Source organism: Panicum virgatum, chromosome 8K (genome assembly GCF_016808335.1).
Source record: "Panicum virgatum strain AP13 chromosome 8K, P.virgatum_v5, whole genome shotgun sequence".
Lineage (NCBI taxonomy): Eukaryota > Viridiplantae > Streptophyta > Magnoliopsida > Poales > Poaceae > Panicum > Panicum virgatum.
The window spans coordinates 449,209-464,059 of record NC_053143.1 but is presented as its reverse complement, the minus strand read 5'-3'; positions in this window follow the sequence as shown (position 1 = coordinate 464,059).

Sequence of the window (14,851 nt, the reverse complement as noted above, 5' to 3'; positions counted from 1 at the left end):
GGCGCACGGGAGCCGCCGCGCTTCGGCCGCCGTGAGGTCCTCCTTGCAGACGGCGCAGCAGGCCCCGCCACCGGGCGGCTCGGAGCCGCCGGACGGCACCTCCACCCAGGGTTTACATTTCCGACGGAAACTGGTTTTCCGGACCTTTCCGGAAACGGAAAATTTCCGGTTTTCCGGTTTTTTCCGGATTTTCTGACCGGAAAATGATTTCAAATTCAAATTTCGATTTTTCGACGTTTTCCTACCGGATTTCGGTGTTTTCCGACCGGAAACCGGTGCTTTCCGACCGGAAAATGATGAAAAGCAACCGGGAAATAATGATAACGTTTGGAAAATACAAATTATGTTAAGGATAGTTGAATATTTTGAGAACATTTTGTCTAATTCTCTATATATAATAGTTCACAATGCATAATGAATATTTTACACACCAAATATTAATAGAATTGACATAAAACATATGTATGTCAATACAAAACACAATCCAAATGCAATAAAATATAGGTTCAATGTAAATAATACAAGTCTCAAATCGTTAACACAAACTATACTCTAAAATTAATATTCAAATATTGATAGCAACAATATTGGCATGCACAAACTGATCATATATAGGACATCTTTTGCTAAATAAACACAACATGAACACAACTAATTAAATCTAAGTAGCATGAACCCTTTAGCATAAACATTGGATAAAATAAAAGGCTTATTAAGGGTTTACATTTCTATTTCACATACATGAGTAGTCATTCCTCATCGATGTGATCTTGTCCTGGGGGATATTGCTGATAGTACATGTGAGGAGATCCATATGGGAGATATCCTTCATAGTACATATGGGGATATCCATATAGAGGATGCGGAGGGACAGCCTTCGAATGTGGTTGTAGTGGCCACTGTAATGAATATGGCACCATTTATGCCATTTCGAGTGATTTTGGTGATCGAATGACAACACAACACTTGGACTAATATGATTATTAAGATGATCATTCTCAGGCTTTTAGGTTCAAGTGATGACAAAGAGAAAGAGAAGATAGGCGTAGCAAGGCCCAAAGCTCTTCGGTTCAGTAGCACCGGAAGAACCAACGCCAGGGGCATCGGTGCATCCGATGCTTGTCGGAAGAACCGACGCCATGATGTTTGGTGTAGGATGGAATCGAAGCCAAGTCAGCTTATAGGCACCGGTTGAACCGACGGTCCAAGAAAGGACATCGGTGCATTGGCCGTTCTTTGTACCAGAGACGATGTCAAGTGCCCAGAAGAAGTTTCTTCAGCACCGGTTCAACCGACGGTGCATCGGTGCATACCATCGGTGCAATGACGTCAGCGACCAGGAGAAGATTCTTAAGCACCGGAAGAACCGGTGATGCATCGGAACAAAGCATCGGTTCAACCGGTGGTCTCTGCGTCAGCCATCAGGAGTCCAACGGCTACTTCGTGTTATGAGTGACCGGATGAACCGACGCTACCCCGCCAAAAGGCATCGGTTCTTCCGGTGGTACGCAGATTTTCAGCTGACCGTTGGAGCAACGGCTATAAGACTTGGTGGCCTATATATACGCCTCACCCTGGCCATTTGAAGATTGCTAGAGTTGCTGGACATCCCACACACCCAAGAACATCTCCAAGCCATACAAAAGCATCAAGATCATATCCTTAGCCCTTAGCACACTTTGAGAGTGTTGTGTAAAGGATTAGCTCTTAGTGAGTGAGATTGCAAGGCTTAGAGCCTTTGTGCTGTGGTTCATTAGTGAACCAAAACAAGAGCTTGGTGCGCCGGCACCTTGGAGCGTGAAGCTCGCCGGTAACATCATCGACCCTCCGACTTGGTGTGGAGCGGCGATGACATCTTTGTGCGGGGGACGTGGAGACCCCCATCCTTTGTGGAGAAGCTCCTTAGTGGAACCCGGGGCCAAGGTGACCGTGATTGTGTTCACGGAAGAGACTTGGTGGCCGAGTAGCAATACTCTTAGTGAGTGCTACAACAACGTGGATGTAGGTGTGCCTTTGTGGCTAACCGAACCACGGGATAAACACCCGCGTCAAGAGTTTGCTATCTCCTATCCCGCTCTTTAAGCTTCCGCATTTCTTACTAGCAATTTGTGTGCCTTTACTTTCATAGAATAGTTTCTTGATAGGAAAGGCTATAGGTTGCTAAACTCTTTTGGGATAGGGGTTTTCACACTAGAACAATCTAGTTGCATATCTAGATAGCATGTTTTAGTTTAAGTTTTGTGCAAACTAGTTGGAGCCATAGGTCTTAGTTTTTAGAGTACCTAATTCACCCCCTCCCCTCTTAGGCTAGAGCACCCGATCACTTTCAGCCACACATACGATGGTGCCGACGGGTAGCTGTAGGTGGAACTGACAGAGGTAAAGCTACCATCATCCTCAGCATCGTACGGACCTAATGGACGTCGTTGTGAGGAGGGTGCTCCATGATCTCGATCTTGTGTGGCATGGGTGAAGTCAGTCTCTCCCGTAAATCTCATACCACCAGTAGCAGCACCACTACTAGAAGCACCCCCACCCCCAACAGCACCTCCACCACCACCATCGTCATCATCATTGTCATCACCACCATCATTGCCATCATCGTCGTCATCATCATCATCACCACCACCACCATGTGTATCATCACTAGGCTCTGGTGTGCTATCCTCACTCCCAAGAATTTTCTCCTCATCATCACCCCTTCTTTGTTTTTTTCCTTTAGACCGACTTGGAGGAATTTTGGTCTTCCTTTTTCCAAGGTGGGTGTCACCAATATTTTCTTCGGCCCAATGAACAACATTTACTTGCTCACCCAAACTACGTGCAAGGTCAGTCAATATCTGAGCAGACACAGGAGGATCGCCAAAATCAGAATCTTCATCCAAGGTGGGTGCTCTATTGGAACTTCCATGCTCCATCCATTCTCGAATTGGCCTGTTCTGCCGATACAATGAGAGATCCATGAAGCTAGTAGCAGGATCATGAATCAGATATGATTGTGGCACCAAAATTAGGGAACTCCTGCTTCCACTTGTTGATCTCCTTCTTTATCTCCTCCACGTTCTCTGCCAGATATTTTCCATCAATGTCCCTCCCCGTTGGAAAACTTCTTCACCAATGAAAAACTTCTTCACCGCGGGAGGGACCGAAGGGCAATCAATCACATCATGCCCTCTATGTGCCAAATGATCCTTGAACCGTGTTGCCCCTCCACCACTCTTCGATGTATCACAATACTTGCACTTGAAACCCCCACCCCTCTTTTCTCCATGTTCCCATACAGGGTCAACCATTTACCTACAGCGGTGCAAAATAATTCAATGCTCACAGTTGGTATTGTCAGAAGCATTCGGCACATGAGATTTACCTATGCATGTTTCCACTCATACCAAATACATGGGAAAAAATAATATATCTCATAAACTATGAACAAATATGAACTGAGTACATATCAAATAAACACTACAGGTCATTAACTACTTGGATCCACAAGAACAATCATCTAAACACAAAATCAACTCACCAAACCCACAAATCCGGTCGGCCCGCAGCGGCTTCCACTCGGGAAACTCAGTTTCTCGCTCGAAAAGCTCCAGAAACTGGGCGGAAAACACCGGAATCCGCACGGCCCGTAGCCTCGGCACACGGGGGAGGCGGAATCCGCTCCTACCGGTCGGAACTCGGCGCGCGCTGACTGGATTCCGGCGCAAACAGGCCGAAATCTCCTGCGCTGAGACCTTCCAAGGTGAGCTGCGTGGGGGAAGGAGCTGAGAGTGCTCGGTGTGAGTGGATAAGACGGCGACGGTGTGTCCAGACCGGTGGGGGAATGGGGTGGGGGGTTAAAAACTCTTAACGGGTTAACGGGTGACCCAAAATCTTAACGGGCTTAACGGGTTTACTCATTAACTAATGGGTCAGGCGTTTATTAATTTTTTTCGTGAGGTATTTGATGTTAGATTTCAATGACAATTGGTGCAAATAACTCATAAAAATCTCTAGTTTTTTATCATATTTTTACCTATTTTTTATAATTTTTTTTGAAATTTTAAATTTTGAAAACGGAAAATCCGAAATTTGATCGGAAAACGTTTTCCGGAACCGACCGGAAACGGAAAATTTTACCGGAAACCAGTGTTTTCCGTCCGAAAAATTTTTCCTTGCCTCCACCACGGGCAGCGCCGCGATGGCGGATGCCGGCGCGGGGTCCGGGCGTGGGTCAGAGTCAGGCAAGGGCACGAACGCCGCCGCAACCGCGTGGAACGGCGGCATGCCGCCAGAGGAGGGACGACGAAGGAGGCGGCGGCGGCCTCGTTCTTCGGCGCCGGTTTGGGTCTCGGGTGGTGTTGTGGCGGTGACGACGATGTCGGCGGCGGCGTTAAGGATGCTGCCGTAGTCGTAGTTGCCGACGATGGTGCTGTCGTCGTCGTCGTTGGAGGCGGACCACTGTTGGAGAAACGCTTATCGGTACCAGCACGTTAGTGCCGGTCACAAGGGAGCCGGCACTAACGTATATCTACAGTACACCACAGTCACTTTAGTACCGGCTATTCTCTACAGCCGGCACTAAAGTGTCACCCCCAACGGTTAGCAACCTGCGCCCTGACGGTCAGAGCCAATTTAGTGCCGGCTGGAGCCTCCAGCCGGCACTAACTTGGCACGGTGCAGGTTAGTGCCGGCTGAAGGGTCCAGCCGGCACTAACTGTCTACAGTTTGTGCCGGCTGAATTCTCTGGCCGGCACTAAGTTGCCCCGTATATACTGACCCCTCCCTTCTTCCCCAGCCCGACCCATCCATTTGGCCGAGCTTCTCCTCTCAACCATGGCGTGTTAGAGGAGATGTGCTGCCCCTTTTCTCCAAAATTTATGAGGATTTCGCCCATCTAAATGCATTAAAGGTTAGCAGCTTCTTCCACTCTTCTTTCACAGTGTTTATTGTTTTGTTTCATGCTTTCTAGGTAAAGAAAATAGTGATTTTAAGGTTGAGGAACAATGAGCATAATTTTTCAATTTGTTCATTAATTTGAACAAAATAGAATTGATTTATTGTGTTTTAGAGAAGGATTACTATATAGTTTGAGTATGACACATTTAGATTATTTTTTTTGAATTATTTCATGGGGACATGTTTATATGTTATTATGCAAAATTTTAAGGATGAGGGAAAATGAACATGATTTATCAATTTGTTCATTAATTTGAGCAAGGTAGAATTATTTGTTGTTTTTTAGAGAAAGTTAACTATATAGTTTGACTATCACATATTTAGAATGATTTTTTCGAATTATTTCATGGTGACATGTGTATATGTTATTGTGTCAATTTATTTTGCTATTTACTTTAGGTTTACTAGATAGGTGGCCTATGACACATTTACAATTTGTTTTCGAAATACTTCATAGTAACTTGTTTTGATATATGTAGAATTGATTTTTGTTTTTATACGGTAATTAATTACAGATGGACCGGCAATGGATGCACGGCAGCCGGAGCACCTCGGCAGAGCACCCGGCAATAGTTTGGATAACTATCCTGGGTCCTGTTTTTCTACACAATATGTTCCCTTTCGAGAGGTTCATGGCAGTATTGAAGAAGTACGTGCGTAAACGTTCTCGCCCAGAAGGATGCATTGCTAAGGGCTATGGAACAGAGGAGGTCATTGAGTTTTGCGTTGACTATCTTCCTGATCTCAATCCGATTGGGCTCCCCGTGTCACACCATGAGGGGCGACTAAAGGGAAAAGGCACACTAGGAAAGAAATGTAATGTGAACATCCCTTGTAGTGAATTCAGCCAAGCAAACTTCACGGTTCTTCAGAATTCATCCAAGGTGGCTCCATATATTGATGAGCACATGAATATTATACAGTCTGAAAATCCACAGAAGAATCTTGCTTGGATTACACGCCAACATATAAAAACTTTTGACGGCTGGTTCAGACGAAAACTATTGGGCAATAACAAAGTTGATCAAGAACTTCAATGGCTGGCTAGGGGACCATCAATCACTGTCCAGCAATACCAAGGGTATGAAATCAATGGGTATACATTTTATACGAGAGCTCAAGACAAAAAAAGCACCAACCAAAACAGTGGTGTCCGTATGTGTATAGTAAACAGTAATGGAGAAAAGAACAACTACTATGGTGTTATAGAGGAGATATGGGAACTTGAATATGGACCCATAGTTGTCCCTCTGTTTCGTTGTGAATGGGTGGCTGGAGGAGGCGTAACGAAGGACCGGTTTGGGATGACCATAGTCGATTTTAAAAAGATTGGATATAAAGATGAACCATTCGTTCTAGCCAAGGATATGACACAAGTGTTCTATGTGAAGGACATGTCGAGCAAACCGAAGAAGAAGTCGGATAAGACGCCTGAAGCAGACAAGGCTGGAAATGAGCCGAAATGGCACATAGTTCTTCCCGGAAAAAGAAAAGTTGTTGGAATTGAGAATATTTCGGACAATTCGGAAGATTATGACCAGATTAATGACCTTCCTCAATTCTCAGTTGACGTTGACCCTAGCATCCTCTTATCCAAAGAGGACACACCTTACTTACGCCGTGATCACGCTCAAGGCACTTTCGTCAAAAGGAAGATTATCAATGTTCCAGTAGATAATGATAATGAGTAGTAGTTTTATATAAGTTATATATTGAATTATCTCAATCAGTGATGTAATGTAACGCACCGCATCGTATTTATCTCAATTCTCGATACTATTTGTCCAATTATGATACAATATCATCTTCAGATAATATTATATTTTTGCATGGTATAAATATTATTTATGTTCACTAATTTTGCATTACTAGAAGCATTGAAACATAAAATTACAAATAAATAATCAAGTAATATACGAATTAATTACATCATTGTATAGGCTACTATTGAAAAGTTTTTTGAATATTTTTGCATGGATCAAAATGAAATATTTTCAATTTATAACGAATAACAGAAACATATACACATATAAACCCTATAAGCTACACATAATTGATAATGGTTTCATATTCGTATATTTACTTCAAAACGAAATGTTTTCAATTTATTGTGTTGATATAATTAATAATATGCTAAAAAATTAAGATATATTTTTTTCTATATTATTCTAATTTTTAAGCCTATTACGAATAAATTAATCAATATTAAAAGTTTATTGTAAAAGGGAATTGATAGGGCAAATTTTTTGTTCCCGCCAGATGGAACACGTTAGTGCCGGCTGGTAAAACTAGCCGGTACTAACTTTTCACGTTAGTACCGGCTGGTTTTACCAGCCGGCACTAACCTGTACTACTGACGTCATCGAGGGCACATTAGTGCCGGCTGATAAGTCCAGCCGGCACTAACCTTACCACCGCGCCCAACTATTCCCCTTCCTTCTCTCCGACACCTCACCAATTTCAGATCGACGTCGTTCGGCCGGGTGTGCCCCTGCTCCCGCGCTCGCCCGCCTGCGCCGCCGCCACCGCCATCCCCGGCCGCGCGTTGGTCCCCGACGGCCCTCGCCCCGCGAGCTCTGCCGCGCGTCGCGTCTTCCTCCTGCCCCGCGGTGCCAGACGCCTCATCGTCCTCGCGTCCCCCGCGCACGCTGTGCCGGCGCCTCGTCCCCGGCGGCCCCGACGCGACGCCTGCCCCTGCCGCCCCGGATCCTCGAGGTCGTCCTCGCATCCCCCACCGCGCCGGCGCCTCGTCCTCGGCGGCCGCCTCGACGCTCTGCCCTGGCCGCCGCCCGGCCCCGACCTCGCTCGTCCCTGGCCGGCCAGCTGCCCCCGCGCCGCCCCTCGCCGCGCCCGGTCCGCGCTGCCGCCCCTCCTCATCCCCGTCGACGTCCCGGCCGCGCCCTGCAATAGTGCTGTACCCAGCTCTCAGTTTCAGAGCAAAGTAAGCAGACCATCGATCCTTGTTTGATTATCCATTCGCCACAGCTAAGTTTATTTACGGTTTCTATTTACGGTAAATTATCCATTCGCCACAGCTAAGTTTCAGAGCAAAGGATTCATAGGCTTGGTTTCTATTTACGGTTTACATCATAATAAATCGCCACAGCTAAGTTTATTTCAGAGCAAATGCTAGCTTTCCATTTGACCATTTGCAGTTGATTGATCATAATTCCTCTGGCAATTATCACATCAATATTGATTGATATTAGAATGGCATAGTGATTGCATATCTCTGCAAAGGTTTCACAGGTATAACTAAATGTAATTGTGCTCAGTTGAAATTGTTAGTTTAGGATTCAGAGCATTTTTTTTCCATACAGTAAAAAGATTTTCCTCATGGCAATCATGTTCACGTGTTCCATGGAGCTTAGTAACCTGTGAGCATTTACAACAAGTCTTCCCTCATGGCTTGTTAGTATGAAGTTTAATATTGCTGGGTTAATTTTGTGGGTTGCTTGGTGTGATTTTGCATGCCGTGGTCTAAAATGTACTTACTGTATACCTATAAGCAATTTCATCAAATAGAAATATTTGAAATTACTGCCTAGGCGCCTCCGATAATCCACAAACCAGTACGAAGTAGGGCTGCTTTCTTGAATGTTCTATCTTTGGGGGGACTTCATCTTGTCAGTTGATTCTCTTAGCATCTTTCTTGTCCCTATTGATCTGCACCATTCACAAGGGCAGGAGCAGTATTTTTTTAAGTGAAATACTTTCAAATCGGTTACCCATGCGCAGGGGAAGGAAGAACAGGTAGGCACTTCACTGAAAATGCTTAACCAAACATTCATTTCAAATTGGGTGCCCATACATAGGGAAAGGAAAACTAAGTAGACAATTTTGAAATGCATAACCAAAAAAATTAGACAACTTGGAGAAAATGCATAACCAGATTGATGTTGTCGATCAGGATTTTTTTAAGTAAGTCCCCAGCAGGATAATTATTAGCAAGAGTGTATGATGATCTTATAATAATTGCATCAGGATCATTGATCTCTTATTTTATGAACTGTGTGGTTTCACCTGAAAAGAAACTTGGCTTCACATATCAAGCTGTCTAAAACATGTGTTTGTAAAGTTTGACATTTTTGTTCCTGCAGCTTGATACAATATAAAAAATAAAACCATACTTCTATTTCTGAAATTTAGCTTACTGAGATATGCAACTGGGATCCACGTTGAACAATCAGGCATGATTTATTCGCTTGACTTGTGCTTCTCAAGTTTTGCTTGCTATGTTCTGTTACCTATGCACAAATCGTACTTGATTCTATCAATGAATGTTTGGTGTCAACAGAAGTTGCTCTGTATATAGACAACTGCCTCTAATATCATAAAAAATACCTACCTCTAAAACTTGTACAGCCATTTAAAATCATCTCATACCATCATATGTTAGTTGCTCTGTGATTTGTGCTCTGTTTTTTTACTAATTGAGCCAAGTAATTCAGCAGCAAGATACAATATTTTTACACTCTCACGGTTCATGTCTTTGGTAAATAATTGAGTAGCCATGAAATATTCTACACTCTCTTCTGATACAATATTTTTGCAAATATGTACATTTTATTGGTACTAGAAAATACTTAATGTTTTTTTATTGTTTCAGGTAGTGGAAATGGATCCTACGGATGAGTTAACGCACGAGCTCATTCGTGGTAGTACTGGGCACACAGCTCCAGAGTTTGATGAGGACGAGAACGATGGCAACCAATTTTTAAACTTGCATTATCATGGCGACGAGGAGCAAGATATTAGTGGGGAGGAAGAAGAAAATGTCGAGGAAGCCGAGGTATAAAAGTTTAGTGATTCTTTCAGGCATCAGGATAAACGTTTTGTCAATATATATGTTAGGAGCAAGATATTGTTTGTGACACAAGCGGCCAGCTGCGAACTATTTGTGTTATGTTGCTAGCTTTGTTGATGATTTCAGTCCTTGGGTAAGCAGTCGTGCTCCAGCTAAAAATTCTTATGCATGTTTCAGTCAATAATTATCGATCTGGAACCCTTGCTTGCGGGTTATGAAGGTTACGCATATCTGCCGCGACGTCCACTAGTTGATAGCAACCCGCTTGATAAATTTGCGATTCTTTCAGGCATCAGAATCGACGAAGCATAAACGGAAACGTGGCTCCAAGAGGAAGATGGTAGGATGTACGACCATCACGGAGATCAATGAAGCAACCGGCGAGCCACTAGCCCCTGGTCAAATTAAGACAACATTTGTAAATCAATTGGGATATCTTGTTAGGGAAAGCGTCCCCATAAAGTACAAGCTTTGGAAGAGAAATAAAGTCTCTGATCGACCTGAAGATATCGTGCCAGATTCAGAGAAAGATTTGTTATGGAAAGAGGTGTCGTTGCACTTCAACTTTCCCCCAGGCAAAGCTGACAAAGTAAAGGGATGGGCATTTAAGAAGATGGCAATTCAGTTCGGCTCGTTCAAAAAAAAATTGGTGGCAAACTTTGTCAACAAGGGCCTCACACCAGATTTTGATAAAGTCTGGAAGAAGCAACGAGAGTGGTGGAATGATTTCGTGAATTACAAGCACAGTACTGACAGCATGGCAGCCTCGATTCAAGGCAAAATGAATACTAGCAAAAAGACAAACTTCCATAGACTTGGGCCTGGAGGTTATAAGGTTGCTGTTCCGAAATGGGAAAAGATGGAAAATAATTTAATTGCAAAAGGAATCGTACCGCAGACCTTGAGTTGGCCCAAACGAGCAAGGTATTACTTCTATGCTCATGGAGGCACACTAGACCCCGACACTGGAATGTTTGTGACTAGCGACGTACTAAGAGAGGCTGCCCAAAGACTCGACGACGCAATGAGGTGTACGGAAGAAGGAACCTTCCAGCCTAACAGAGAGAATGACGAGCTGACTTACGCTCTTGGGAATGCGGAACACACTGGACGGACCCGAGGCGTGGGCGTAGTTCCATGGAAATATGGTTTTTCCGGAGATCTCGAAACCTACCGAAGCCGATGCAGAAGCAAGGCAGTAGTGGCAGAGATGATCTGTAGCCTAGAAAACCGGATAATGTCACTTGAGGCAGCAGTTGGGCAACGCTCGGACCAACCTGCTGCCCATGTCGAGATCAGCCCCTCTTCTCAGCGTCGTAGTAGTGTTGCTTCCCACCAAGGCACACTTTATTAAACACTTCATTAAAGATCCCACCAAGGAGAAATAAAGGGAGTCGGATTATGATCGTCAGATCAGAAAGTGCTACAGCAACCCCAAGAATCGGCGGCTTAATGCAAAGACCGTTCCCCAGCTCGGAGAGCAGTCCAAACAATCGATCCCTCCGTTGATAGTGCCGCGTGAAGAATGTCCCGATGAATCAAGAGATCCGTTGACCATGGCTGGGATGATATTGCAAACTGATCTAACAAGGGCTCAATTGCTTGGGGAGGCCCTACAGAATGCACGCGGCAAGAAAAAGTTTGTACTTGGTGAACCTTTGATATGGCCAGAGTTGCTACCATTCCTACCAACGAGAATGGCCGAGTTACACAAATGGTATGCCGTGCAATCTAAAGCTAATCAATTAGAGATGTTCCCAGCTCGGATTAAAGATGAGCATTTCTGGCGGGGGGGGAGATGATGTATATATCGAGTTTGCAGCACTTTACGATTTATACCATCAAGATGCCCTTTACAAGTGCCTCGTCAGTGTATGGTGCATGTAAGTATTGTCTCTCGTTTCATTATTTTAGTCTTGTGTGTTGACTGATCCCCGTTTTTCTTGTGTCATGTAGGTCAAAAATTCAAATTTGCCGAAAGAAGAACTTCCATAACGTCGGGTTCTTCGACCCCGATATTATACACGAGAAATCGCTAGCGCTAAATCCTGGAGACATAGTCAATGTTATATACAGGGGGTTGCGTAAAAATAGCATGTGTCCCTTCATTCTCTTGCCATACAACCATCAGTGAGTCGTTCTTTGTTAGACTTTTTTTTCAATCCCTTCGTATTAATAATACTATTTAATAACTATTATAATCAACATTAATTGGTTATGCGTATGTATATGCACAGCTTTCATTGGATATTGCTTTGTATTCGGATTGAGGAGCACAAGGTCTTGGTGTACGACTCGTTAAGGCAAGATAAATCAAAATACCAAGATATCATCGAGGTGGTAAATACTGCATGGAGTCGCTACCTCCACAAACACACAGGCTTGCCCATAGGTGAAATCGAGCCTCTTCATTGGGTGACTGATTTTCCGGTATGAATATACTCTCGCTACTAATGTCATTCGCAATAAACATCAGAAAAATTCTATATCGTAACCCACATTTGTCCATAGTGTTGGAGACAGGGCCAAGGAAACAACTTATGTGGATACTACGTATGCGAGTGGATCAACTCTTTTGCAAGTGAAAAAGGGCAAATGACAGTGGAGGCATTCAATGTACGTGAGCACAATCACATCTGCTCATTATTTTAATTTATTATTTTTTATTCTCATGTTTTTATCGAAAAATGTGACAGCGTTGGTGGATGAAAGAAGAACTCATTGAAATTGCTCGGATCAGGGCAATTCAAGAAGCTATATGCGGATTTCTACTCGATGAAGTCATAAATCCTAAGGGCGAATTTCATGGCGATCTCCGTCTAAGTGTCGCCCAAGAAGATCCGACGACGAGGAAGCTGATACGTTATTATAGTTGATGTGCGCAATAATTTGTAACATCTCATGTACTGTGGAACTCCTAAGTGTTCCATACATGACATATATATATATAATATTAGTGTAATATGCTGTTCTAATAATACTGTGCAATGCAAAGAGTACGACTATGTAGTCACATATGCTAGAAATACGCATAGCCATACGTATAAAAATAAAAAGAAAAGAAACATAAAGAAGAAAAAACATTTAGTGCCGGCTAGTTATATCAGCCGGCACTAACCTTGCTGTCAGGACTCGGGCGGCGGCGGGCACGTTAGTGCCGGCTGGTAATACGGACCGGCACTAACATACGCACGTTAGTGCCGGTCAGAGTAGCCGGCACTAACGTCTGTCACGTTAGTGCCGGCCATTTAGTGCCGGTCACAGGGACCGGCACTAACACGTCCTGTGACCGGCACTAATAAGCCGTTCTCCAACAGTGGACGATGAGCTGGCTGCCGGGGAGGAGGCGCTCGAGGAGGACATGGCCGGCAGCCGGCTGGCCTTCTCAGTCTCAGCTCTCTTGCTGCGGCGGCGTTGGGGGCTCCGCCTCCGGTTGGAGTGGAACTATGGAAGCGCAGCCAAGTTGCACCATCAGTAATTAACCTGCAGATATTGTCCTTAATCATGTGATCAGTCACTGACTCCATTAGTAAACGACGCACGCTCGGCCGGCTGACAGCATGGCCGGCCATTAATGGGATAGATAGATAGATATTGTTTGGACTGGACCGGACTCGTGTGGCTCAAAGGCCCTATACCGGGCCTGATGATTGATTTGGGTGGGCTCATACCAAATACACCCCTGAAGGGTTATCCACCTCTATATAATAAACACCACGTGTATCTATAATGAATAAGATAAGAGGCCAGAAGCTCCACCTATATCTGTCTCCTGTGTGTTCTATCTGTCGTGCACCTGGGATGGGAGACGGGATCTACAATTTCTCCACGCCTGATCTGCTACGGGAGGGAAGAGGAACGGATCTGGTGATCCGCGGTAACGTAGTTTCGCAACACGTTATCAGCACGCTCTACCCCGACATCGCGTTGCTGCGAGATCCGATTTGTTCTGCATCAACTCTCCGTCACGCCGGCAGATCTTTGACTTAACCGAACTGTCCTACGCGACAGCCTCCGATTCATTGCGTGGATGGAGGTACGAACAATTGTGTTCTGTAGATCGCGACTCAGTGTCGGCGGCCTCGGCGCCAGAAGCGCTGCAGCGAGAAATCTCAATCAATTTTGTACGGCCAATCCAGGAGATCGTTATCTTGATTAGTTCCACGTTGACGTTGAGAACTACGTAATTAATTTCTTTGGCTACTTACGTTGAATGGGGTTTTAATAATCTCTTAATGCACGTGTAAGTGAACGATCACGTTGATCGTGCTCGTGCATGGCGACGTAACCTGCGTGTGCATCGGCCATTAGCATCCCGTAGATGCTACTCGATCGTGTTACTTGATCCTGTTTCCATCGATTTGGATCAAAACAGTGAGATCTTCGGCTACTGCCGCGCCGCAGCCAACAATCGCGTGGGCCGCCACAGGGCCTGCAGCCCCGCGCCGACCGTCTGAGCTGCTGCCCTCACACGTCCAGCAGCTGGGCCTCCTGCCCAAGCGCCGCGCAGCTGGGCTGCCGCAGGCGCGCACTTGGGCCATGCCATCGGCCAGCTGCGCCGCCACGGCTCTGTTCGGCCGCTGCCCGCCGCCCGTGCACCCGTTGGGCCGCCCCGCGCCACCAGCCGCTCTCGAGCGCTTTTTTCTTTTTTTATATTTTAAAAAAATTAAAATTTCAAAAATATATGTCTGTTTTGAAATATTTTAAAATTACCCACCGGTCGCCCCCCATAGGGCGACAGGTCCTAATTGTAATTTTTTTCTTCAAATTTGCAACGAGGTTCCTGGCCAAAAAAAATTGCAAGGGGGCCTGTCGCCCCCCCAACGGGCGACAGGGGGCATGTCGCCCCCCCTCGGGCGACCGATGGGCCCCGCCCACAGGCGCGACAGGGGGGCCTGTCGCCCCCCACCCCCCCGCGGGCGACAGGGGGGGCCTGTCACCCCCCCTCGGGCGACCGGAGCTTGCTCCCCTATATAAGCCTTCTACTCCCATTCTCTCCTCATTTGAGCCTATAAATTCCACCAAAATCCAGAAAAAAAGAGAGGGATGAGGAGAAGGGAAGCGGCGAAGCCCTGCCGGATTCCGCACTTGTGATCTGCAGGT